At 47.2% G+C, this 24,376-nt stretch overlaps 1 protein-coding gene and 1 long non-coding RNA gene across 19 annotated transcripts in view; both read right to left on the bottom strand.

Moving 5' to 3' along the window:
- LOC149443234 (neurexin-2-like) overlaps positions 1-24,376 on the bottom strand; it is a 2,355,461-nt gene that overhangs the window by 588,040 nt on the left and 1,743,045 nt on the right. The gene's annotated exons all lie outside the window — the stretch shown is intronic.
- On the bottom strand, positions 20,761-24,311 carry LOC149443243 (uncharacterized). The gene is made up of 2 exons (XR_016306688.1): positions 24,130-24,311; positions 20,761-22,156 (listed from the first exon to the last, which is right to left on the bottom strand). It is a non-coding gene; the product is annotated as an uncharacterized LOC149443243 (long non-coding RNA).

Below are 24,376 nucleotides of genomic sequence, written 5' to 3'. Positions count from 1 at the left end.
GGGATGACTTTTGGCTGTCCACCTTGTTGGACCCTCGCTACCGTTCAAAAATGGTGGCCTTTTTCACACCTGCTGAGAGGGAGGCCAAAATAAAGTACTATAAAAACCACCTATGTAGTCAGTTGGTCTCTGCCTTTCTGCGCCAACATCCATCCTCAGACACTGTGGGCCCTGTGCGCTCGCGTTCCGCTGCCATGGCAGCAGGGGAGGGGTGGGGTGGTAGGAGCAGTGGCAGCTCCACCAGCAGCGGCTGCCTCAGTCTGCAGTCGATGATGAGTAGCTTTCTTCACCAGCGCAGTGAGGAAACTACTAACCAGCCGCAGCAGCATCAGGTGGAGCTGGAGCAGGACCTCAAACAACAGGCTTGGGCCTACTTGGACAGCACCCTGCCAACCGAGGTAGACAATCCCCTTGACTACTGGGCAACGAAACTTGACCTTTGGCCCCAACTAGCTGAATTTGCCCTTGAAAGGCTGTCATGCCCGGCCAGTAGCGTGGCATTGGAGCGCGTGTTTAGTGCAGCAGGAGGTATTGTAACTCCGGAGGACACGACTGTCCACCCAAAGTGTGGAGAGACTCACGTTTGTGAAAATGAATCAGGCGTGGATTAGTGTGGATTTCAAACCACCAGTTCCTGACACAACTGACCTAATAACCTAGCCGTTCAGGCCGCTCCCTGAACACCTCGGGAATTGCTTTGTATATCTGTCGCCTTAGAGGCCGCTGTCTGAACAGCTCATGAATTGCTTTCTATATGTGTCGCCTTTGAGGCCGCTGGCTGGACAGCTGATTTGATTTGTATATATGTACTTATTGTCCGCTGTCCGGACAGCTCATGAATTACTTTTTGTATATAGCCTTCCAAACCACTCTCAGAATAAGTCATGATATTCATGCTGTGTATAGCCTTATAGGCCAATGGTCAATCAAGTCATGATTGTTATAGTGTGTATAGCCTTATAGGCCGCTGTCTTTACAACTTTATAATTCCATGCAGTATATAGCCCTATCGGCCACTTTCTGGCATCCAGTTGCTGTAGCCCCCATCACCACACTGTGCCACGGGCCCCTGTACCGCCTTCTCATACTGCTGCCAGATCCATCCTCTGCCATGTGCGTCTTTGTCGTCTGCTCACGCTGCTGGGTTCCAGTTTTAAACCTAGGCCTGTGTATGGCTTCCGAATACTGCTGCCTCCACCGCCACCCTGCGCCATGTGCCTCTGTCGTCTGCTCACGCTGCTGACGGCTTCCGCTTTTTAACCACTTGCCTACCAGGCACTTATACCCTCTTCCTTACCAGGCCAATTTTCAGCTTTCAGCGCTGCCGCACTTTGATTGACAATTGCGCGGTCATGCAACATTGTACCCATATGAAATTTTGATCATTTTTTTCTCACAAATAGAGCTTTCTTTTGGTGGTATTTAATCGCCACTGGGCGCTTTACTTTTTGCGCTATAAATTAAAAAAAGTGCAAAAAATTTGAAAAAAAAAAAAAGTTTATTTGTTTCTTTTATAAAATTTTTCAAACAGGCATTTTTTCTCCTTCACTGATTTGCGTTGATGAGGCGGCACTGATGGGCACTGATAGGCGGCACTGATGGGCACTGATAGGCAGCACTAAAGGGCACTGATAGGCAGCACTAATGAGGTGGCACGGATAGGCGGCACTGATAGACAGCACTAATTAGGGGTCACGGATAGGCGGCACTGATATGCAGCACTGATAGGCGGCACTGATAGGTGACACTGATGATGGGTACTGATAGACGGCACTGACTGGCATCACTTCTGGGCACTGACTGGCGGCACTGACTGGCACAACCCCTGGGCACTGACTGGTGGCACTGACTGGCAGCACTGCTGGGCTGCACTGGTGGGTGGCACTGGTGGGCAGCACTGGTGGGTGGGCACAGGTGGGTGGCACTGGTGGGCACAGGTGGGTGGGCACAGGTGGGTGGCACTGCTGGGCACATGTAGGTGGCACTTCTGGGCACAGGTAGGTGGCACTGCAGAGTGGCACAGGTGGGTGCACTGCTGGGCACAGGTGGGGGCACTGCTGGGAACGGGTGGGCGGGGCTAGTGGGCGCACTGCTGGGCGGAACTTGCGGGTGTCACTGCTGGGCACCGATCATCAGGGCACTGATCATCAGTGCCCTGATGATCGGTGCCGATCCCCGCTCTGACAACTGCCAGTTCTCGGCAGTACTTTCCTCACGATCTGACAGCGTGAGGAAAGTGCAGCCGAGAACCGGCACTTGCATTTCCCTGTGATCAGCGTGTCATTGGACACCGCTGATCACGTGGTAAAAGGCCGGTGGGATCGGCCTTTCACCACATCACGTGATCAGCTGTGTCCGTAGGACACAGCGATCACGGAGATCGCCGGGTGCGCGCCCCCTGGGGCGCGCAGGAGAGTGCGTTATGGGAGGACGTCATATGACGTCCACTCAGAACTGGCCGGCCGCGGTGAAGCCGTCATTCGGCTATGCGCGGTCGGCAAGAGGTTAACCTAGGCCTGTGTATGGCTTCCGAATACTGCTGCCTCCACCGCCACCCTGCGCCATGTGCCTCTGTCGTCTGCTCACACTGCTGACGGCTTCCGCTTTTTAAACTAGTCCTGTGTATGTCTTCCGAATACTGCTGCCTCCACCGCCACCCTGCGCCATGTGCCACTTTCAGGTCTCCTTACACTGTTGGTGGGTTCCATTTTGTGATAGGGTGCTGTATGGCCTTCCATTGCTGCTGCCTCCACCGCCACCCTGCGCCATGTGCCTCTGTCGTCTGCTCACGCTGCTGACGGCTTCCGCTTTTTAACCGAGGCCTGTGTTTGGCTTCCGAATACTGCTGCATCCACCGCCACCCTGCGCCATGTGTCTCTGTCGTCTGCTCACGCTGCTGACGGCTTCCGCTTTTTAACCTAGGCCTGTGTATGGCTTCCGAATACTGCTGCCTCCACCGCCACCATGCGCCATGTGCCACTTTCAGGTCTCCTTACACTGTTGGTGGGTTCCATTTTGTGATAGGGTGCTGTATGGCCTTCCATTGCTGCTGCCTCCACCGCCACCCTGCGCCATGTGCCTCTGTCGTCTGCTCATGCTGCTGACGGCTTCCGCTTTTTAACCGAGGCCTGTGTTTGGCTTCCGAATACTGCTGCATCCACCGCCACCCTGCGCCATGTGTCTCTGTCGTCTGCTCACGCTGCTGACGGCTTCCGCTTTTTAACCTAGGCCTGTGTATGGCTTCCGAATACTGCTGCCTCCACCGCCACCCTGCGCCATGTGCCTCTGTCGTCTGCTCACACTGCTGACGGCTTCCGCTTTTTAAACTAGTCCTGTGTATGTCTTCCGAATACTGCTGCCTCCACCGCCACCCTGCGCCATGTGCCACTTTCAGGTCTCCTTACACTGTTGGTGGGTTCCATTTTGTGATAGGGTGCTGTATGGCCTTCCATTGCTGCTGCCTCCACCGCCACCCTGCGCCATGTGCCTCTGTCGTCTGCTCACGCTGCTGACGGCTTCCACTTTTTAACCGAGGCCTGTGTTTGGCTTCCAAATACTGCTGCATCCACCGCCACCCTGCGCCATGTGTCTCTGTCGTCTGCTCACGCTGCTGACGGCTTCGGCTTTTTAACCTAGGCCTGTGTATGGCCTTCAATTGAAGCTGCTTCTGCTCCGCCACTCTGCCATTGGACTCTTGATAGTCGTCTCCCCACGCTGCTGCTGGGGGGACTTTTTAACATAGGCCTCTGTATGGCCTTCAATTTTAGCTGCTTACGCTCCGCCACTCTGCCATGGGCCCCTGTACCGCCTCCTCATGCTGCTGCCAGGCCCGTAATCTGCCATGGGCCCCCGTACCGACTCCTCATGCTGCTGCCAGGCCCGTAATCTGTCATGGGCCCCTGTACCGCCTCCTCATGCTGCTGCCAGGTCCAGAGTGTGTCATAGGTCCCTGTACGGCCTCCCATTGCTGCTGTCTCCATCGCCACACTCTGCCATGTGCCACTTTCAGGTCTCCTCACACTGCTGGTGGGTTCCATTTTGTCATAGGGTGCTGTATGGCCTCCCATTGCTGCTGCCTCTACTGCCACACTGTGGCTCCACACTCTTCCGAATACTGCTGCATCCACCACCACCCTGCGCCATGTGTCTCTGTCGTCTGCTCACGCTGCTGACGGCTTCCGCTTTTTAACCTAGGCCTGTGTATGGCTTCCGAATACTGCTGCCTCCACCGCCACCCTGCGCCATGTGCCACTTTCAGGTCTCCTTACACTGTTGGTGGGTTCCATTTTGTGATAGGGTGCTGTATGGCCTTCCATTGCTGCTGCCTCCACCGCCACCCTGCGCCATGTGCCTCTGTCGTCTGCTCACGCTGCTGACGGCTTCCACTTTTTAACCGAGGCCTGTGTTTGGCTTCCAAATACTGCTGCATCCACCGCCACCCTGCGCCATGTGTCTCTGTCGTCTGCTCACGCTGCTGACGGCTTCGGCTTTTTAACCTAGGCCTGTGTATGGCCTTCAATTGAAGCTGCTTCTGCTCCGCCACTCTGCCATTGGACTCTTGATAGTCGTCTCCCCACGCTGCTGCTGGGGGGACTTTTTAACATAGGCCTCTGTATGGCCTTCAATTTTAGCTGCTTACGCTCCGCCACTCTGCCATGGGCCCCTGTACCGCCTCCTCATGCTGCTGCCAGGCCCGTAATCTGCCATGGGCCCCCGTACCGACTCCTCATGCTGCTGCCAGGCCCGTAATCTGTCATGGGCCCCTGTACCGCCTCCTCATGCTGCTGCCAGGTCCAGAGTGTGTCATGGGTCCCTGTACGGCCTCCCATTGCTGCTGTCTCCATCGCCACACTCTGCCATGTGCCACTTTCAGGTCTCCTCACACTGCTGGTGGGTTCCATTTTGTCATAGGGTGCTGTATGGCCTCCCATTGCTGCTGCCTCCACCGCCACACTGTGGCTCCACACTCTGGTTTTGGCCCCATGACTGCCCAAATGAGTGAAGTGTGCGGTGATTCTAAGATCGACGGCACTCATCTGCATGTCATACTGACTGACAGTATTATTTCTCTTCCCCAGCAGACTCCAAGGGCATTTAAATTAAAAGTACAGTGTTCTGCACTAATATAAAGGCTCTCTGAAGCCTAGAAACATCCTTTTTATAAGTTAAATTCGCAGCGAATATATTCGGCACGAAGCGAATTTAATCGGCGAATTCGGCGAATCAGCCGAACCGGATTTTTGAATAATTCGCTCATCTCTAATTTTCGTGACATGATTTACATGTTTTCTCTTTGCTTAACTACTTGCCATCCTGAGAATTTACCCCTTAATAACCATGCCTCTTTTTGCTATTCGGCGCTGCACTATTTCAACTGATAATTGCTCGGTCATGCAATGCTGTACCCAAACAAAATGTATGTCCTTTTTTTCACACAAATAGAGCTTTCTTTTGGTGGTATTTGATCGCCTGTGCGCTTTTTATTTTTTGCGCTATAAACAAAAAAAGACCAAAAATTTTGAAGAAAAACTATATTTTTTACTTTCGGCTATAAAAAAAATATATGGTAAACTCAGTCATAAATTTAGGCCAACATGTATTCTGCTACATGTTTTTGGTACAAAAAATTCCAATAAGTGTATACTGATTGCTTTGTGTGAAAGTTATAGAGTCTACAAACTATGGTATAGATATTGCAATTTATGCCATTTTTATGCTATACAGTGCTGCACTAGTTTAACTGAGAATTGCGTAGTCATGCAATACGGTACATAAATGAAATTTACATCCTTTTTTTTCACACAAATAGAGCTTTCTTTCGGTGGTATTTGATCACCTGTGCACTTTTTTTTTTTTTTTGTCGCAAAAATTTCATAAAATTTCACCATTAATTTAGGCCAAAATGTATTCTACTACATGTTTTTGGTTAAAAAAAAAAATCACAATAAGTGTATATTGATTGCTTTGTGTGAAAGTTATAGCATCTACAAACTATGGTATAGATAATGGAATTTACACAGCTTTTACTTTCTGACTACCCATCACATTTCTTGAGGTGCTAAAATACCAGGACAGTACAAACACCCCCAAATGACCCCTTTTCGGAAAGTAGACACCCTAAGCTATCTGTGAGAGGCATATTGAGTCTGTGGAAGATTTATTTTTTCCCACAAGTTTATGGAAAATGACAAAAACATTTTTTTTTTTTTTTTTACACAAAGTTGTCATTTAAATTATATATTTCTCACACAAGCCCTCCACGGATGTATATTTGTGATATTACACCCCAAAATACATTCTGCTACTTCTACTGAGTATGGGGATACCACATGTGTGAGACTTTTTGGGAGCCTAGCCACATACAGGAGCCTGAAATCCAATGACCACTTTGAAAGCCTGAAGGTGCTTCCTCATTTCACTTCCTCACTACCCATCACAGTTTCGGACGCCATAAAATGCCAGGATAGAACCAAACCTTCCCCCCCAAATGAGCCCTTTTTGGAAAGTAGAAAGAAAGAAAAGAAAAAATATGTTTTCGTTTTTTTTCTTCATTTTCCAAAAACATGTGGCAACTCACGAGATCTGCAAAATACTCACCATGCTTCTTATCAAATTCCTTGGGGTGTCTAATTTTCAAAAAGGCGTCATTTGGGGGGGTTTGGTGCTATCCTGGCATTTCATGGCCTCCGAAACTGTGATATGTAGTCAGAAATTGTAATGAAGAAATGTAACCTTTTAAAAGCCTGAAGGTGCTTATTGGATTTTGGGGTCCAGTACTTGGCAAAGTCTCTCACATGTGGTACCCCCATACTTGGGAGAAGTAGCAGAATGTATTTTGGGGAGTAATTCCACATATACCCATGGCATGTGTGAGCAATAAATCATTTAAGAGACAATTTTGTTTAAAAAAAAGTCATTTTCCAAAAACTTGTGGTAAAAAAATAAATTCTTCTATTGACTCAACGTGCCTCTCAGCAAAATAGTTTGGGGTGTCTACTTTCCAAAAAGGGGTTGTTTTTGGGGGGGTGGGGGGCATTTTATGCCCAGCATTAGAAGTTTATGCCATACATCATTCATTCTTCTAACTACCTGAAGACCAAGCCTTCTCTGGCACTTTGTGTTCCCATGAAAAAAAAAATGTATTTTTTGCTATGCAATTACCGTATTTTTCGCTCCATAAGACGCACTTTTTTCCCCCCAAAAAAGGGGGGAAAATGTCAGTGCGTCTTATGGAACGAATATAAAGCGGCCGGTCCGGTATTTTTGCGGCCACCATGTCAGAATACCGGGCCGGCCGCTCAGCTGTTGTCTCCTGCAGGGCCTTACCTGTTCCTCGCTCCAGCACTGCACAGTCTTCCCGCGCTGGCTTCTGTGACAGCCGGGTGCCCACTGCGCATGTGCTGCACTTTGTGAATGATCCGGTGTCTTCTGGGACACATGACAGGTCCCAGAAGGCGCCAGGCCACTCAAAAAAGCACAGCGCTTCTCGCGCATGCGCAGTGGGCACCCGGCTGTCACAGAAGCCGGCCGGGAAGAAGAGTGAAGGACAACTCCACGGAAGTGGGAGCGGGTACCTGTCAAATTCAGGTACCCGCTTCCCCTCCCTCCCCAAAGGTCAGCAGTCTCTAGTCATCCCCTGCACTGTGCCCGCAGTCTCTGGTCATCCCCTGCACTGTGCCCGCAGTCTCTGGTCATCCCCTGCACTGTGCCCGCAGTCTCTGGTCATCCCCTGCACTGTGCCCGCAGTCTCTGGTCATCCCCTGCACTGTGCCCGCAGTCTCTGGTCATCCCCTGCACTGTGCCCGCAGTCTCTGGTCATCCCCTGCACTGTGCCCGCAGTCTCTGGTCATCCCCTGCACTGTGCCCGCAGTCTCTGGTCATCTCCTGCACTGTGCCCGCAGTCTCTGGTCATCGCCTGCACTGTATCCGCAGTCTCTGGTCATCTCCTGCACTGTGTCCGCAGTCTCTGGTCATCTCCTGTACTGTGTCTGCAGTCCATTGGTTCAGAATTTTTTTTTCTTGTTTTTCGCCTCTAAAACCTAGGTGCATCTTATGGTCAGGTGCGTCTTATGGAGCGAAAAATACGGTACTTTGAACCCCCAAACATTATATATTTTTTTAAAGCAGACACCCTAGTGAGTAAAATGGTGGGTGCTTCAATTTTTTATGTCATAGTACTCGTGCAGCAATTTTTCAAACGCAGATTTTTTGCAAAAAATACACTTTGTTTACTTTTAATGCACAAAAACACAATATATTTGCCAATTATTTGGTACAATATAAAAGATGATGGTATGCCGAGTAAATGGATACCAAACATGACATTCTTTAAAACCGCACATGCCCCGTGCAATGACGACAAACTGCATACATTTTTAAAATCCATAGACAATGATTTAAAAGCCTTTACAAGCTATCATTTTAGATTTACAGAGGAGGTCTAGTGCTAGAATTACTGCCCTCGATCGGACATTCACTTCGATACCTCACTTGATGGTGCAACCGCTGTTTATATACTGACACAGGGTCAATGCTCGCTCACACAGGTGTGCGCACGCGTGGGGGGGGGTGTTGAGGGTGCTTTTTTTTTTTTTTAAATATTTTCACACTGTCCCTTATTTTTTTTTTTGGATCAATTTTAATGCTATCACAGGGAATACAAATATCCCCTATAACTTCAATTGGTATTGTCATATATTCTTCTTTGAGAAATATGGGGTCTGCAGACTCTAGATATCTCCTCTGCCCTTACATTATCTAATCTCACCAAGATCGGTGTGATCAGATGCTTTCCCAATATACAAATGGCGCTGTTTATATCCTGCAAAACTGAAGTGATGAAATACTCGTAGTTTCCGATTAGACTATAGAGATGATTGGCACCATTCCGGTCTCCAATCAGCTCTATTGTCAGCTGGCAGAAACACCGGCTGCATTGTCAGGTTCCCCCGATGGCACAGGATTGCCCAAGAAGGCCGTGGAAGGCAGCGGGGGAGGGGGGGGCATCATCTCACGCTGCTTGTAAAAGCAATCCTGCAGCTAATTATCCACTAGGATTGCTTTTACATGAAAGCCGATCGGCGGCTAAAACAAACCATACCAGGATGATACCTGCAGCTGTAGGCATCATCCTGGTATAACCATTCAAAATCCAGTGATGTACCAGTACGTCGCTGGTCCTTGTTGGGTATATATATGCTATGTTCTTTTTTTTTTTTTTTTTTGTATGCAGCCTGTGGGCTGAATGAAAAAGAGAAGAAATCTCTGCCAGAAAGTGTGTGGTGTGCCCACTATTAGAATATACCACCCTGCATCCACCCACTTCTAATAGCACACATTAGGTCACACTTTGCCACATGTGCCAGTTCCAAGACTGTACAAATGTCTAAATAGTAGCACCCTTGAATAAAAATTGTCCATGTATAAGTGGTACCCCATATGGAAAAAGGACAACACCAAATCCCAAACTATCTTGCCACTACTCCCCATGTAGTTTGGGAATCCGGGGGGCTCCACGTGACTATCTTTTCCCTTGTAAACCTGAAACTTGTATGTATAGCCTGTTGCCCTTTCACAGGTCTTATACATCTTGACCCCATATCTGGCACGCTTGCTGGGGAGAAATTGCTTGAATGGAAGATGGCCAGAAAAATTGAGGGACTCATCAACACAGATTTTTTGCTGGGGAGTATAGACATCTGCAAATTTTTGGTTAAGGTGATTTACAAGGAGCCGAATTTTGTGGAGCCGGTCAAATTCAGGATCACCCTGAGGGCCACAGAATGTGTTGTTGAAATGCATAAAACACATTATACTCGCATATCTATGCCTGGCCATGGCAGCAGAGAGCACGGGCATATGATGAATCGGGTCTGTGGACCATTACAACCATAATTCATTTTTTTAGTAATGCCCATGTTGAGGGTTAGGCCCAAAAAAACTTTAAATTTGGAAACTGTAATGGGTTTCCATGCGAATGGTCTGGCAAGGTTTGAATTTGGGTTGGCGGCAATAAATTGTTGTGCATGTAAATTGCTTTGATCCACAATCAATGCATACAGATCTTCCATGAAGAACCGCTCCAAAAAAAATCAAGGGTAGTAGTTAAATTTGCAGTTTCCACCTGAATTCCGGGTTGGGCAGTGAATAGGGGAAGTACGGGTGCTGATTCTGCGAACACTGCTGTTTTGTGTTCAATGTATCAATTGACAGTGACCTACTGACACTCCACTTGCTAGGGGGGACAAAGGGGGGGGGGGGGTAAGGGCTAAGTGCAGGTGCTGGCAGGTGTCGGGGTTGATCCCACCAACGCTGTGTTTTTGGGAACGCTATACTAATGTGAACGCTGGTATAGTGCTGATCTGACACTATACTAGCAATAGAGGTTTAATGTGTATGAGCGCGTTTCTGGCAATCAAGGGGTAAAATGTGATTACTGGTGTACAGATAGGCAATCTGACGCTATCTGGGAGGGCCGTGAAAACCACGGGAGCGTGAATCATGTATACATACACGTGATTTTACACACCCGTGCCGCCCTGTAGCAGTATTTCTGCCATAGGGCGGTCAGGAATCATTTACAGAAGCTGATTGCATTACGGCGCTGCATGACTTTGACAATTGCGCGGTCATGCAACGCTGCACCCAAATGAAATTTACGTCCTTTTTTCCCCATAAATTGAGCTTTCTTTCGGTGGTGTTTGATTGCCTGTGCATTTTTTATTTTTTTGCTCTATAAAAAAGGACTGACACTTTTGAGAACAAAAACAATATTTTGGACTTTTTGATATGAAACAAGTCCAGTAAAAAAATGTAAAAATCAAATTTTGTCATAAATTTAAGCCAAAATGTATTCTGCTTCAAGTCTTTGCTAAGAATAAATCACAATACGTGTAAATTAATTGGTTTATGTGGAAGTTATAGTGTATAGAAATGGCGGTATAGATACTGGATTTTTTTTATGGCGGCAATCAGCGACTTATGGCGGGACTGCGGCGGACATTCTGACACGGGGGGAACTGACTTGGGGTCACTGACATCCCCAGTGACACCAATACAGTGATCAGTGCAAAAATAAAAAAGCACTGACACTGTACTAATGGCACTGGGGTTAACATTGGAAGGGGTTAACATTGGGAGGCAATCAAAGGGTTAACTGTGTGAGGGGAGTGCTTTACTAGGGAGTGGGGGGGTTTGTGCTTCACTGTAAGCACACTGATCCGAACGGCCGTGCTCAGCCATCCAGATTAGTGTACCCAAAATGACAGGGAGGAGAGCTGCATTGTAAACAATGATTGACACCCGTGTCTGCGATCGGCGGCGCGGGTAGGGTGGTCGCACACTCCCTACCCGGACATGCAAAATCACGTATATACAGGTGAAACTCGAAAAATTAGAATATTGTGCAAAAGTTCATTTCAGTATGGCAAAAGGTGAAACTAATATATGAGACTCATTACATGCAAAGCAAGATAGATCAAGCCGTGATTTGTCATAATTGTGATGATTATGGCTTACAGCTCATGAAAACCCCAAATTTACAATCTCAGAAAATTAAAATATTGTGAAAAGGTGAAATATTCTAGGCTCAAAGTGTCCCACTCTAATCAGCTAATTAAGCCATAATACCTGCAAAGGGTTCCTGAGCCTTTAAATGGTATCTCAGTCTGGTTCAGTAGGAATCACAATCATGGGAAAGACTGCTGACCTGGCAGTTGTGCAGAAAACCATCACTGACACCCTCCATAAGGAGGGAAAGCCTCAAAAGGTAATTGCACGATATTCTAATTTTTTTAGTTTCATTTGTATATATGTGATTTTGTGCAGCAGTGCCACCCTGCCGCAGTATATCTACTGTGACCCAGCTGCGTGGGGGTGGATATCCTACCTTGCTTTATTCCTATTACTACTCTCAGCCCTATAAATGTCTCAAGTCATGAATATTTCCTGGAATGTCCGGGTCTTAATTCTACCATAAAAAGGTCATTGGTTTTTCGATTCCTTCAAAAGTTTAGCCCACACGTTTGCATATTACAAGAAATCCATTTATTAGGTTCTAAAATTATGAGTCCCAAAAGACCCCAGGTGCACACTATCATGTCTCCAGCCCTTGACATTCGCACTGACCCGGATGGCAGGTTCATCAAAGTGCACGCCCAAATCTATGATAAGGAGATGGTGCTTGAGAGACTCTATCTACCCCCCCCCCCCCCCCCATGGCCTCTGTTCAGGTTTTGAATACTATCATGCAATTATTGGTTTGCTATGATACGAGTAATGTTCTAATATTGGGTGATTTTAACATGGTCCCTTGCCCACATCTGGATAGGCTACATGCGGTGACTCGGACTCCTCCTGACCTAATGCGCTGGGCCTCCACCTTCACCCTTACAGATGTTTGGTGGCATTTTTACCCTACTGGGAAAGATTACACTTGTCACGTACAGGACCCTTTCTAGGATAGATTTGGCGTTTGCATCCCCTTCGGTCCTCCATTATGTCAAGGCAGCTCAAATACTACCTCATGGGGTATCTGATCATGCTCCCATCTCTGACCTTGTCATTTTCCACACCGCCTGGGTCCAGGGTATGGCTCCTCTCCAGATTTTGGGCAATGGATGAGCGTTTACAGGAGCCTCTTACCAGATCTATTTGTGATTACTGGGTTCTGAATGGAGACTCCTCTTTTCCCTTACTGTTATGAGATTTCTTTAAGGCCTTGATGAGTGGGAGATTTATTTCCAAGATCTCCACTCTCCAAAAGGAGGCTGCTCGTTCTTTGGAAGCTCTGGAGGAGGTGTCTGGACTGAAGGCAGCGTATATTGCCGCTCCAGACCAGGGCCGTTATTCAGCCTGGTGGCAGGCCCTGCGCCAATTATCCCTTTGTAGAATTGAACAAACCAAAAAGAATTTGCTTCACTCTGCCCAACGTGTGTTTGAATATGGAGACAAAAATGGGAGGCTGCTTGCTTGGTTAGCAAGGAAATGGCCCCCAACGTTTCCCATCAGTTCTGTTTGCAGCAGGGCGGGTCAGCTGCTTTTTTGCCAGACTCTATTAACTCTATTTCTGGAATTTTATAGGGACCCTTACTCTTCTCGGTGACATTTTCTTCCTTCAATCTCTGTGCTTTTCTGGTCACTATTCAGCCTTCCCCAATTGGCTGTTTCAATAGGGAAGCGTTAGAGGTGGATATTTCGCTCGAGGTGCAGGAGGTGATTGGCGGTTGCAGGGTGGTAAAACCCAAATTTTTGGAACTGTTGGCTCCTTGGTTGTTGGCTCAGTTTTCTAATTTTTCATCCCTTGAGTCACTTCCTGAATCTATGGAAGAGGCCATCATTGTTTTAATTCCTAGGCCAGGCAGGGACCTGCAGTACTGCATTTCCTATCGTTCTATTTCCTTATTAAAATGTGGACGCAAACATTTTCATGAAGATCCTTGCTAATCACCTATCCAGGGTAATTGAGGACCTTATTGATGTGGATCAGACAGGGTTCATGTTGAACAAGAGAAAGGACATCATTAGAAGCCTTTTTCTAAACCTTTCTATACCCCATGCTGATTCTTGTACCAGGGTCGTTGCATCCCTTGACGCCAAAAAGACTCGGTAGAGTGGACCTACCTTTGGAAAGTCCTTAACAGTTTCGGTTTTGGCCTGAAATTCCTGCATTGGCTCCAATTATTGTATAGATCACCCAGGGCGTGAGTCCGTATCAGTGACAGACTCTCGGAGCCCTTTTTTCGCTGCACCAGGGCATGCGCCAGGGTTGTCCGCTATCTCCCGTCCTGCTTGCCCTGGCACCTCTGGCAGTGTTGCTTAGGGAACCCTCGGAGGTTCGGGGGCTTTGGAAGAAAAAAATCTCTCTCTATATGGTGGCGATGCCCTGTTATACCTTAACTACACAGGCTCGTCACTTTTGGCAGTACTTTGCATATTTGATACGTATGGGTCTTTCTCTGGTATCAGGATCAATTAGTCTAAATCACTTCTCTTCCCCCTTGATGCCCGTGCTTCTGAGTCTGCGAGCCCCTCACCATTGCATTGGGTTGATGAATTCAGGGTCCACCTTGGGGTCCAGGTGACTAGGAATTTATCTGGCTATTTGGACCGCAATCTTTACCCTCTCCTTTTGTCCCTCAAAGCGCAATGTTCTGCTTGGGCAGAACTCCCTTTGAATCTTCTCAGTCGTATAAACCTTTTCAAAATGATATACCTACCTAAATTTAATTACATTTTTTGACACTGTCCTGTTTGGGTTTCTTCTTCCTTTTTTACTGATCTCGATAGATGTGTCTGCTCCTTTTATTTGGCAGGGCACCCTTCCCCGGCTGGCAAGGACTACCCTCTGGCTTCCTCCCAGACTGGGTGGGCTGGCACTACCCAACTTTCAAGTGTACTTTTGGGCAGCAGTCTTGGTCTCCATTTACTGGTGGTGTGTGGGTTCTAAATCTAATGCAGCGGTGTGTTTAGAGGCGGACTTACGTAACTTCATATATAGGAGGGCTGAGAGCATATGAGGGAGGTGCCAGAACCAACGAGTACCATGTGGAGGGTGTGGGTGGCTACCCGGTGCTGCTTTATGATTTCGGGGCAGTGGTTCCCAGCTCAACCCCTCTGGGGTAATCCTTCTCTTCCTCAGTTTTTTACCGTCTGGAACCCCCAAATCTTGCCGCGATATGGTTAAAACCTTGACTGATATCATGCCCCACGGGGCCCTTTTGCCCTTTTCCCAACTCTCCACCACTTTTGGACTTCCGATGCATACGTTCTTTAGATACCTTAAACTACAGCATGCTGCAAGAGCCCAGTTCCCCCAGGCGACTATCCTCCAGACTGACCCCATTGAAGAACTGGTGATTCCAGGAGACTTGGTGAAACCCCTCTCAACCCTGTATGGGGCACTTCTTAATGTTAATTCTCAGAAACTTGAGCGTAAGTGCGAACGGTGGCAAGCTGATATCCCAACATTAGATAAGGAGGACTGGGAGGATAGTCTGGAAAGGGGTAATAAACTAGTCATCTGCTCCAGAGATAAACTGATTCAGGTCAAATTTCTCCATAGAATTTACTACACCCTCTGAGACTTCATACAATCTACCCTGATTGGGATCCTGTTTGTCCCCATTGTCGTGTACACCCAGGGACCTTTTACTTCATATGTTTTGGTCATGCATCGTGATTATGGCCTATCGGTATGAGGTTTTTGCTACAATAAACCTCCGGTTACATTTGTCACTACCCTTCTCGCTGGAGCTGGCTCTATTGGGTATTCATGAGGATTACCAACGATCATACCATGCTAAACTTCTAATTTCTTATTTTGTGCTAAAAAAGAGATATTGTTTAAAATGGATCTCTCCAGCCCCTCCAGGTTTGTCGGCCTGGGAGGAGCTGTTGGACGCCGCTCTACCAATGTATAAACTTACCTACATTAATCGGGGGTTGTCCTTGGAAGAATGATAAACTGTAGGCTCCATGGGTGTCTGATCAGTGATCCTTTTCCCTTCTCCCCCCTACGTCCCCCTTTCGTAAGGATCTTTTCTTTTTATTGATGGTCATGGCTGTGGGGTAACGGGTGTACTACTTTGCATTATTATTGCACTGTATCTGTCCCACAACTTTCTGTTCCTCCCCCTTCTCTCTATCTTTGTCCCCTCCCTCTGATTCCCCCTCTTTTTCATTAGTCTACTCCTGTAAGGAATTTCCGGCAAGACGAATCGTAATTAGAAATACGCATGCGCATAGGAACTCCCGGAGAAGAGTTGTCGGTTGTGCGCATGCGCGATCGCGCACGTGCACACGCACAGCAAAGTTTGGCACCAGACGACCTATTTAAAGAGTGTCTCTGTCCATGTTAGATGCTGACTGATCTTCAGCTCCCCCATGTCCTGCTTGTTCCTGTGTGATTCCTTTGTTGCTGACCCAGCTTGTTCCTCACCTAACTCTGATTGCTCTCCTGATTGATACTGGTTCCTGACTTCGGCTCTGCTCCTGACCTTGGCTTTCATTCCGATTCTGCACCGTGCTGCCCGACTGTTGATGACCCTGGCTATTCCCATGACACTGCTCCTGTCTCTTACCCTCACTACCTGCCTTGCTCTGGTGCACGCCTGGCAATCTACAAGACCTGCTCTGCTTGTTACTACTGTGCCTGAATCAGAAGATCATCAGCCTTCCAGAGTCATCATCTGCAAGAGCTGCACACGGCAACTACTGGCGCTCTTGTTCCCCTGGGTCCTAGACTCCCTCTGTGCCAACTCCAGTGGGGTCAGGGCTAGTGACACAAGTGAGGCCAACCTCGTCATTTCAGTCACCCATCAGGTACATGACAACTCCTCTATTACGGTGTGAGTTTGGAATTGCTAATGGTTTGTTGTATCCATCTCTGTACTTTGCTTATGTGAATTAGGCTTTATCATTAAATATCAAAAAGTGTGCAGCGCTCCACTAAAAACAAATAAATACATATCAGGGTGGATAAAAATCAATGATTTAAAAAAAAAAAAAAATTGGATTTTTTTTAAATAAAATGCTTTTTGAGGAAAATATATTACCATCCAAAGGTTATTCCATCAAGAAATAAAGATTAGTTTTTTAATTATGTAGAATAAGGCTGTATATGTTTAATTTTTTGGGTAAATAAATTCCATTAAGCCATTCACAATGTCATGCTCTTCCAGAGGTTTTTGTAAGATTATTGGGCAGTTTCTCTGCCTACAAGATATTATCACAGATGCTTGGTTTACTTTTGCAGTTCTCAAAACTGAATTTGACTCAGCATGCCTCTTCTTGCCTCTCACATGCCTCTTCTTCACAGCAAAAATGTTATAACATGAACAGAGTTAAGAAAAAGACCTTAATCCTAACTTCTACAAACCTATGAATACAGAATCGACCCCTTCAGTGCTAAGTTTCAAGAAGTTCAGTGAATAGAATAGAAACAATATTTTTCTGATTGTTTGGAGTGGAATAGATCTGCACAAGAAGAAAGTGAAACTAAGACTGAGCGATCGCAGAGGTGGTGGTGTCGGCTTGCTCCTTTCACCGCTGAGCACCTTCCAGGTCCTCCCTAACCCACCCTCTCTTTCCTTCCCCTCCTTTGAGGCGCACTGCATCCGACTCTTCTCACCCACCCCCCTAAGGATCGCAGTGATCTACAGACCTCCTGGGTCCATACCCCACTTCCTGGACAACTTCGCCGCCTGGCTCCCCTTCTTCCTCTCCTCTGAGCTACCGACCATCATCCTCGGGGACTTCAATATCCCCATCAACAACAATAACCCGGCTACTTCCCAATTCCTCCACCTAACCTCCTCCTTCGCGCTCACACAGCACACTCAATCCTCCACCCACTTCGAAGGGAACACCCTGGACCTCGTCTTCTCCCACCTCTGTACCCTCAACCAGTTCTCTAACACCCCCTTCCCTCTCTCCGACCACCACTTCATCACGTTCTCCATCTCCCCTTCCCCCAACTCCCCCCCCCAAAAACGCCAAACCATCACCAGCCGCAACCTCCGCAACCTGAACCCAGCCCCCCTCCACTCGGCCGCCGACTGCCTACACGACAGCATCCTCTCACTGTCATGTCCTGACATAGCCACCACCTTGTACAATGACTCACTGTCAGCTGCCATAGACTCTCTGGCACCCCTTACCACACGCATCATCAAACCCAGACCGCTTCAACCCTGGCAGACCGACAGCACTAAATGCCTCAAACATCACAGTCGCGCACTGGAGAGACTGTGGCGGGTCCCCTCATACATTCTCCCTCTACAAATCTGCATTTCTCACCTACACCTCCTCTCCCTCCACGCCGCCAAGCAGGCCTACTTTGTTAACCTGATCAACACCCTCTCCTCCTGCCCCCGCCGACTCTTCTCCACCTTCAACTCCCTGCTCTCTCCCCCCCCTCCTCCACTCAGTACCTCTCTCACCGCCCACGAGATTGCCACCCATTTCCACAACAAGATTGACGCTATCCGTAAGGACATCGTCAACTTGCAATCTACCTCCCCACCTAGCCTCCCCACCCCCGTCACCCCTTCATCTCCCCCCTCCTCTGCCCTCACAACCGCTCTGCCCTCCACCTCTCCCAAGGCCCCGCCCACCATAACCCCCCCTGCACTGCACTCCCTCAGCCCTGTCACTACTAAGGAAGTCGCCAAAGTCCTCTCAGAAGCCCACCTCACTACCTGCCCCCTGGACCCTATCCCCTCTCAACTCCTCCGGTCACCCCCGCCTCCCTCATCCGCTCCCTCACCCACATCTTCAATCTCTCCCTCTCTACTGGCACATTCCCCTCCCCCTAAAGCACGCGCATATCACCCCCATCCTCAAAAAGCCCTCCCTGGATCCCGCGGACCCCAACAACCTCAGACCCATCTCCCTGCTGCCACTCACCTCCAAGCTCCTTGAGCGCATACTCTACGATCGCCTAAGCTCCCACCTTACAGACAATAACCTCCTTGACCCACTACAGTCCGGCTTCCGTCCCCTATACTCCACTGAAACTGCCCTCCTCAAAATCACTAACGCCCTACTAAACGCCAAAGCCAAGGGCGACTACTCTGTCCTCCTTCTCCTGGACCTCTCTGCGGCCTTCGACACAGTTGACCACCCCCTCCTCCTTAATAAACTACTCTCCCTTGGCATCAGAGATACCGCTCTCTCTTGGTTCTCATCCTACCTATCCCGACGCTCCTTCAGTGTCACCTACAATGGTGCCACCTCCCCCTCCCTCCCCCTCTCTGTCGGGGTCCCCCAAGGCTCTGTCCTTGGACCCCTTCTCTTCTCCATCTACACCTCCTCCCTGGGCAAACTCATACACTCCCACGGCTTCAACTATCACCTCTACGCTGACGACACCCAAATCTACCTCTCCACCCCTCTCCTCACCCCCACTATCTCCGCCCGCATCACTCACCTCCTAAATGACATCTCAGACTGGATGTCGCTACATTTCCGCAAGCTCAACCTCTCCAAAACCGAGCTCCTCGTCTTTCCCCCTGCCCACCCCCCCCATCCTATCCATCATCACTAACAACTCCACTATCACTCCCGCCCCGCAAGCCAAAGTCCTTGGCGTCATTCTTGACTCGAACCTCTCCTTCCAACCGCATGTCAAATCACTCACAAACACATGCAGGCTCCATCTCCGCAACATTGCCAAGATACGTACCTTCCTCACCCTTGACACCACCAAACTTCTAGTACACTCCCTCATCATCTCACGCTTTGACTACTGTAATTCTCTTCTCACCGGCCTACCCAAGTGCAGGCTCTCCCCGCTCCAGACCATCCTGAACTCAGCGGCTAGACTCATCCACCTCACCACCCGCTCCACCTCTGCCACCCCCCTCTGCCTCTCCCTCCACTGGCTCCCGATTGCCCAACGCATCAAATTTAAACTTCTTTTAATTTAAACTTCTTACCCTGACCTACAAAGCCGTTCACAACACTGCCCTTGACTACCTAAGTTTTGGTGGTGTCAAGGGTGAGGACTACCTCACCAACCTGATCCCCAAGTACCGCCCTACCTGTACCCTTCGCTCCTCACTGGACCTCCTTCTATCCTGCTCCCTGGTCTCCTCCTCCCATGCACGACTGCAGGACTTCTCCAGGTCCTCCCCCATCCTCTGGAACTCACTGCCCCAATCCATCAGACTGTCGCCTTCCCTCTTCACATTCAGGCGCTCCCTCAAAACCCATCTCTTCAGGGAAGCCTACCCCACCCTTACCTAACGGCCATTCTCCCCCTTTCCTCCCACCCCTCTGCCACTTCCTACTGTACCTTTACCCCCTCCCTCCTAGATTGTAAGCTCAAAAGAGTAGGGCCCTCTTACCCTTCGTACGCTGTTCGTTTTTGTTGTACTGTGCCATGTATTGTCCCCCCCTCTATTGTACAGCGCTGAGCAAACCCTTTGGCGCTATATAAACTCGATGTAATAATAATAATAATAATAATAATAATAATAATAATAAAAAAGTGTGAGGCGGAACGAGCTGACAGTCTAAGTTTCTTAAAATATATATATTTTGTTTAGCCAAATTAGTTAACAAACATGGATGTTTGTTTAAGCAAATAACATATGCTGTAATGTTATTGTTTCAGTTGAATAAATCAATTTAAATTGTTATTATTAAGGTAATGATTATTTTTATATATTTTTCTCCTTCCGATGTACAACAGAAAAGTTGTCCAAATATGAATGATTAACCTATTAAACTGGGGATAAAAAAACTAATATGAAAAGTTGTTATTCTAAATATCTTCATCTACTTGCATATTAAAGTTATACCAGCAAGAATTAGTCTATGTAGAAAACTATGATTTAAATCAAGCCTTACTGACTAGTGATTTAAATCATGATTTAAATCAGTTTGATTTAAATCAAATCCACCCTGATATATATATAAAAATCGTACAAAATCATACAAATCTTCCAAAAATCAACCCAATGTCCATGTCACATCTGTGATGATCTGCAGCTTCAATGGTGTAAACAGGTCAACTTTTGCTCCATTCACCTCTGGTGTATTAGCAAACCAAACATTCGTGCACCTTCACCAGTTGTGCTCTCACCTTGTATTTATGACCAAACCGTTAAGTGAGGTCATATAGAGCTTGTGTCCCTTGTATGGACTGTATATACAGTAGATTGTATTGTTATCCTAAAAGATCTTGATTCCCTTCAATTCTCTAGTGGTCCTCCTCCATCAATACAAATGCCATAGGAAATAATCAAAACCTAATGCTTTACCCTTATTAAAAACATTTATTTATAAGCTGTATTCCACTCACATGTATAAAATGGTTATGAGCTTTTTTACAAGTCAAATACTTCAAATGCCACTAGCGATTCTCTCATGCAAGCCTGATGGTAACTCTCTCACTGTCCGTATGAGCGTCGTGATGTCAGAGCCCCTTCTCTATGCGTTGCGCCAAGGAGTCATGTGGCTTCTTCAGGGGAATGATCATCATTGTTTGTCTCATTGCTGTACTGCATAGATGAACAGATTCTGTTCATTGTTTTCTTTGTTCTTTTTGTCTGAGGACTGTTTTTGTAGTATGCCGTTCTTTGTATATACAGTATGCTGTATTATATGTTTGGTGTTAATAAAGCACTCAGTTTGAAGTTTAAAAAAAAAAATGAAAACATGGAAAAAAGGTATCTCTAGAAGAAGGCATATTAAGCAAGCATGTCATGGTCACTACAATATAGAGTGCTGGTTAACATGGTCAACAGCGTCAGTCCTCAAGGGAAGCAGGAGTCAAAATGTTGAGATCCCTCTGAGTCAGATGTCTGCATCAATGTGAGTGGGCAGATTTTCTCTAGTCCAGAGGATCCAGCCAGTGTGATGGGAGGTTGATCAAAGAATTGGAAGAAAGTGGAAATCTGGGTGAGACAACACAAATTTATCTCCTCCTTGCTGCACCTGAATGCTGAAAAGATGTCCCCATCTGTACCTAGCCTTGGCTTGGTGAATCAGCTCCACGAGGGGTTTGAACACTCTGCATATATAAAGAGTATGCTGGGAAAGGCTGGGGAACAGGTGGATAGTAGATCAATAAAAGTCGACCTGTACAGTTCCCAGCCTTTTACATTATCTTCTCCTTGCTTGTGTAATCGTGAATGTGGCAGAGAATATCCGGGGTTGATTCAGGGGAACCCTCTTAGGGTCGGCCACCCTGCGGACTCTGTCCAATTCAATAGGGTCAGACAGGACCCTGCCCAGGACCGAGCTGAGCTTGGTGATTACAATGGGCTTCAAATCTGGACCCGCAGCAGCTTCATGTAGACCCCTTAGTTGAAGTTGTTGGAGACGGGAAAGGTACACAGAAGCAGATACTTCTAGATCAGTTAGGTGAACTGTATGTTCAGATTTAGTGAGAGTAAGGTGACAAGGCCTGCAAGCGAATGGTATCTACTGTATGTTCTTGAGCAGGATCTACTCTAGTCTCATGGCTAGGAGTTGAAGTCAGGGTGAGAGGCTGCAATAAGTGCCCTGAATTCTACCTCAGCTGTGCTGGCAGGGGAGTGGGACAGATGAGGACCGGAGGCAGCTGCTGAAGGCAGGGAGCTGGAAGCTGGGAGTCCTGCATGTCTGACAGCAGTTCAGAGCTGTGGCTCTGTCTGTGGGAGCACACCATCTGAAAGAAGAACAGGCAGTTCAGGATGCACACATCTTGATGTCTTCTGCTTGGCATAATATTTGCTATACCCTCCAGTGGAGCTGTGGCAGCCAGCCTGAGCATGAACTGCTAGATTGTGCCTCAGTGCTCTCAGTCACAGGTGTGAGCGAGACTTTTTTTGGGGCATAGGCTTTAGGTATGCCCAAAAATGGTATGCCGGATGAAAGCCACCCAAAGAACACAGAGTTCACTCTAAACCATCTCCTCCCGCTGTCGTCAATCATGCCCCCCTTACTTCAAGGTTTTGTGAGGGCTTACCATACCTCTGGGTAACCCACTTTTTTTCTGTAGAGCTTTTCTTTTCCTGAGAACCATCTTTCTCTGGGGCTACTTTTCCCATCTAGGGTGGACAAAGCTTGCATAGCCTCTGTAAAGTCATCAAACCACAGAATTTGCTCTATCTGCTTGGTCACATCATTAGCATTCTATGGGTCCTGAAGATTCACTAGGTGGTAGAGCTTCATGCTGTTAGTACATACTTTTTTTTTACAATTTTCAAACCCAGGGTACTGTCTTTCATAGGCATACATTTGCCACATATGATGTGCTGTGTATTTTAATAGTACCCAGGGCCGTAGATCTTTTTTTGTTCTGGGAGGGGTTCAGCAGCTGGTACCAATTAAAAGTTTTTAAATAACATAAATTGCGCCAAATTTATAAAGATTATAAAAAAGAAAATTAAATGTGTTGCCCACAGTAAGCAATCACATACTTAATTCTATTTTCCTAAGTCCAGTTTTTATGAATGTAGTCCAGTACAGAAAATACATTGAATGAGGATGTAATATAGAAATACTATAGTACAGAGCAGGTCCTCTAAAGACCAATGGTGAGCAGATAATTCCACAGAAGCAAAAATTCAGCAGGATTACTGGTCACAGAAAAAAAAAAAAAAAAAAAAAAAAAAAAACACTGCACGGACACCTTGCAGCTCAAAAAACATTTTATAAACTTTCTTACTATACAGTTTATAGGTTAAAAAAGTGCATTGCCTGCTATAAGATGGGGGGTGCCCTTAGCACCTGCTCAATAAGGATGGCTATTACTTAGTCACAATGTACAAACTGAACAGACACAAAGTGAGTGTGCTATAGCCTACCTACCACATTTTTAATCTAAAAATGGATTGGACACAAAACACGTCATGTGTGCTGCAATTTGCCAGTGCCAGCATTGTAGTGTGATTTGGAATAGCGGCAATTCCGCACAGCACACAGTCCCAAATCGCTAGATGTGAACAGGGTCTTAATGACAGTGACTGAGGCTGGGCTGAGTCTTCCAGTGCTGTTGCGTTAGGTCCTGGGCTGGGCCGGTTCACATGTGGCAATTTGAGATCGTGGGTGGAATCGCTGTGATTCTGCCTGTGATTCCAAATCACACTGCAATGCTGGCAAAACGCAGCACACATGACATGTTTGTGTTGCATTAATTTTTAGTGGCATCAAAATGTGGTGCGATTTTGATTTTGTTGAGATTATTAAGCGATTTATCACACAACAAACACTCCAAAATCACCCTGTGTTTTGAGGTACCACTAAAAATTGTAGTGGCACCTCAAAACGCAGTGTGATTTTGAAGTGTTTGTTGTGTGATAAATTGCTTCAAAATCTCAAGAAAATCACATTACATTTTGATGCCACTAAAAATGAGTGGAACACAAACACATAACGTGTGCTACGTTTTTCCAGGGTTAATTGCAGTGCGATTTGGAATCACGGGCAGAATCACAGCGATTCTGTCCATGATCCAAAATCACTAGATATGAACTGGGCCAGGGACTAATGTCACAACAGTGGAAGACTCATCCCAGCCTCAATAACCAACTTTGCTGGTTTCTAATCTTTCCAATCATGAATGAAATTCATTAAATTTAGCACACAGCGGTAAGCTAGCCTGGTCCTGAGGAGAACACAAGAGGGACACTCACATACCTGAACTCCTGGACTGACACTGACTGGACTCTGGAGCACTTCATCAACGACCACGTATTGGGCTGCATTGCGTTTTGCACTAAGTGCAGCAGCAGGACCCAGGCAATCTCCGACCTCCCACAAGCCAAAGGTGGGCAGCGGAGCTGTGCATCCAGTAATAATAGTGGTGGGCGGGGCAGACGGTCCTCCTCTGCTCAGTTAGCATGGCAACAGGGCATCAACCAGAACGGAACTGCAAGGAGGACGA

The sequence above is a fragment of the Staurois parvus genome, unplaced genomic scaffold (assembly GCF_062004578.1).
Source record: "Staurois parvus isolate SC_StPar_1 unplaced genomic scaffold, SC_StPar_1.0 ptg000866l, whole genome shotgun sequence".
NCBI classification, from domain to species: Eukaryota; Metazoa; Chordata; class Amphibia; order Anura; family Ranidae; genus Staurois; species Staurois parvus.
The sequence above is the reverse complement of the archived record's forward strand: the minus strand, read 5'-3'. Positions and strand labels throughout refer to the sequence as shown.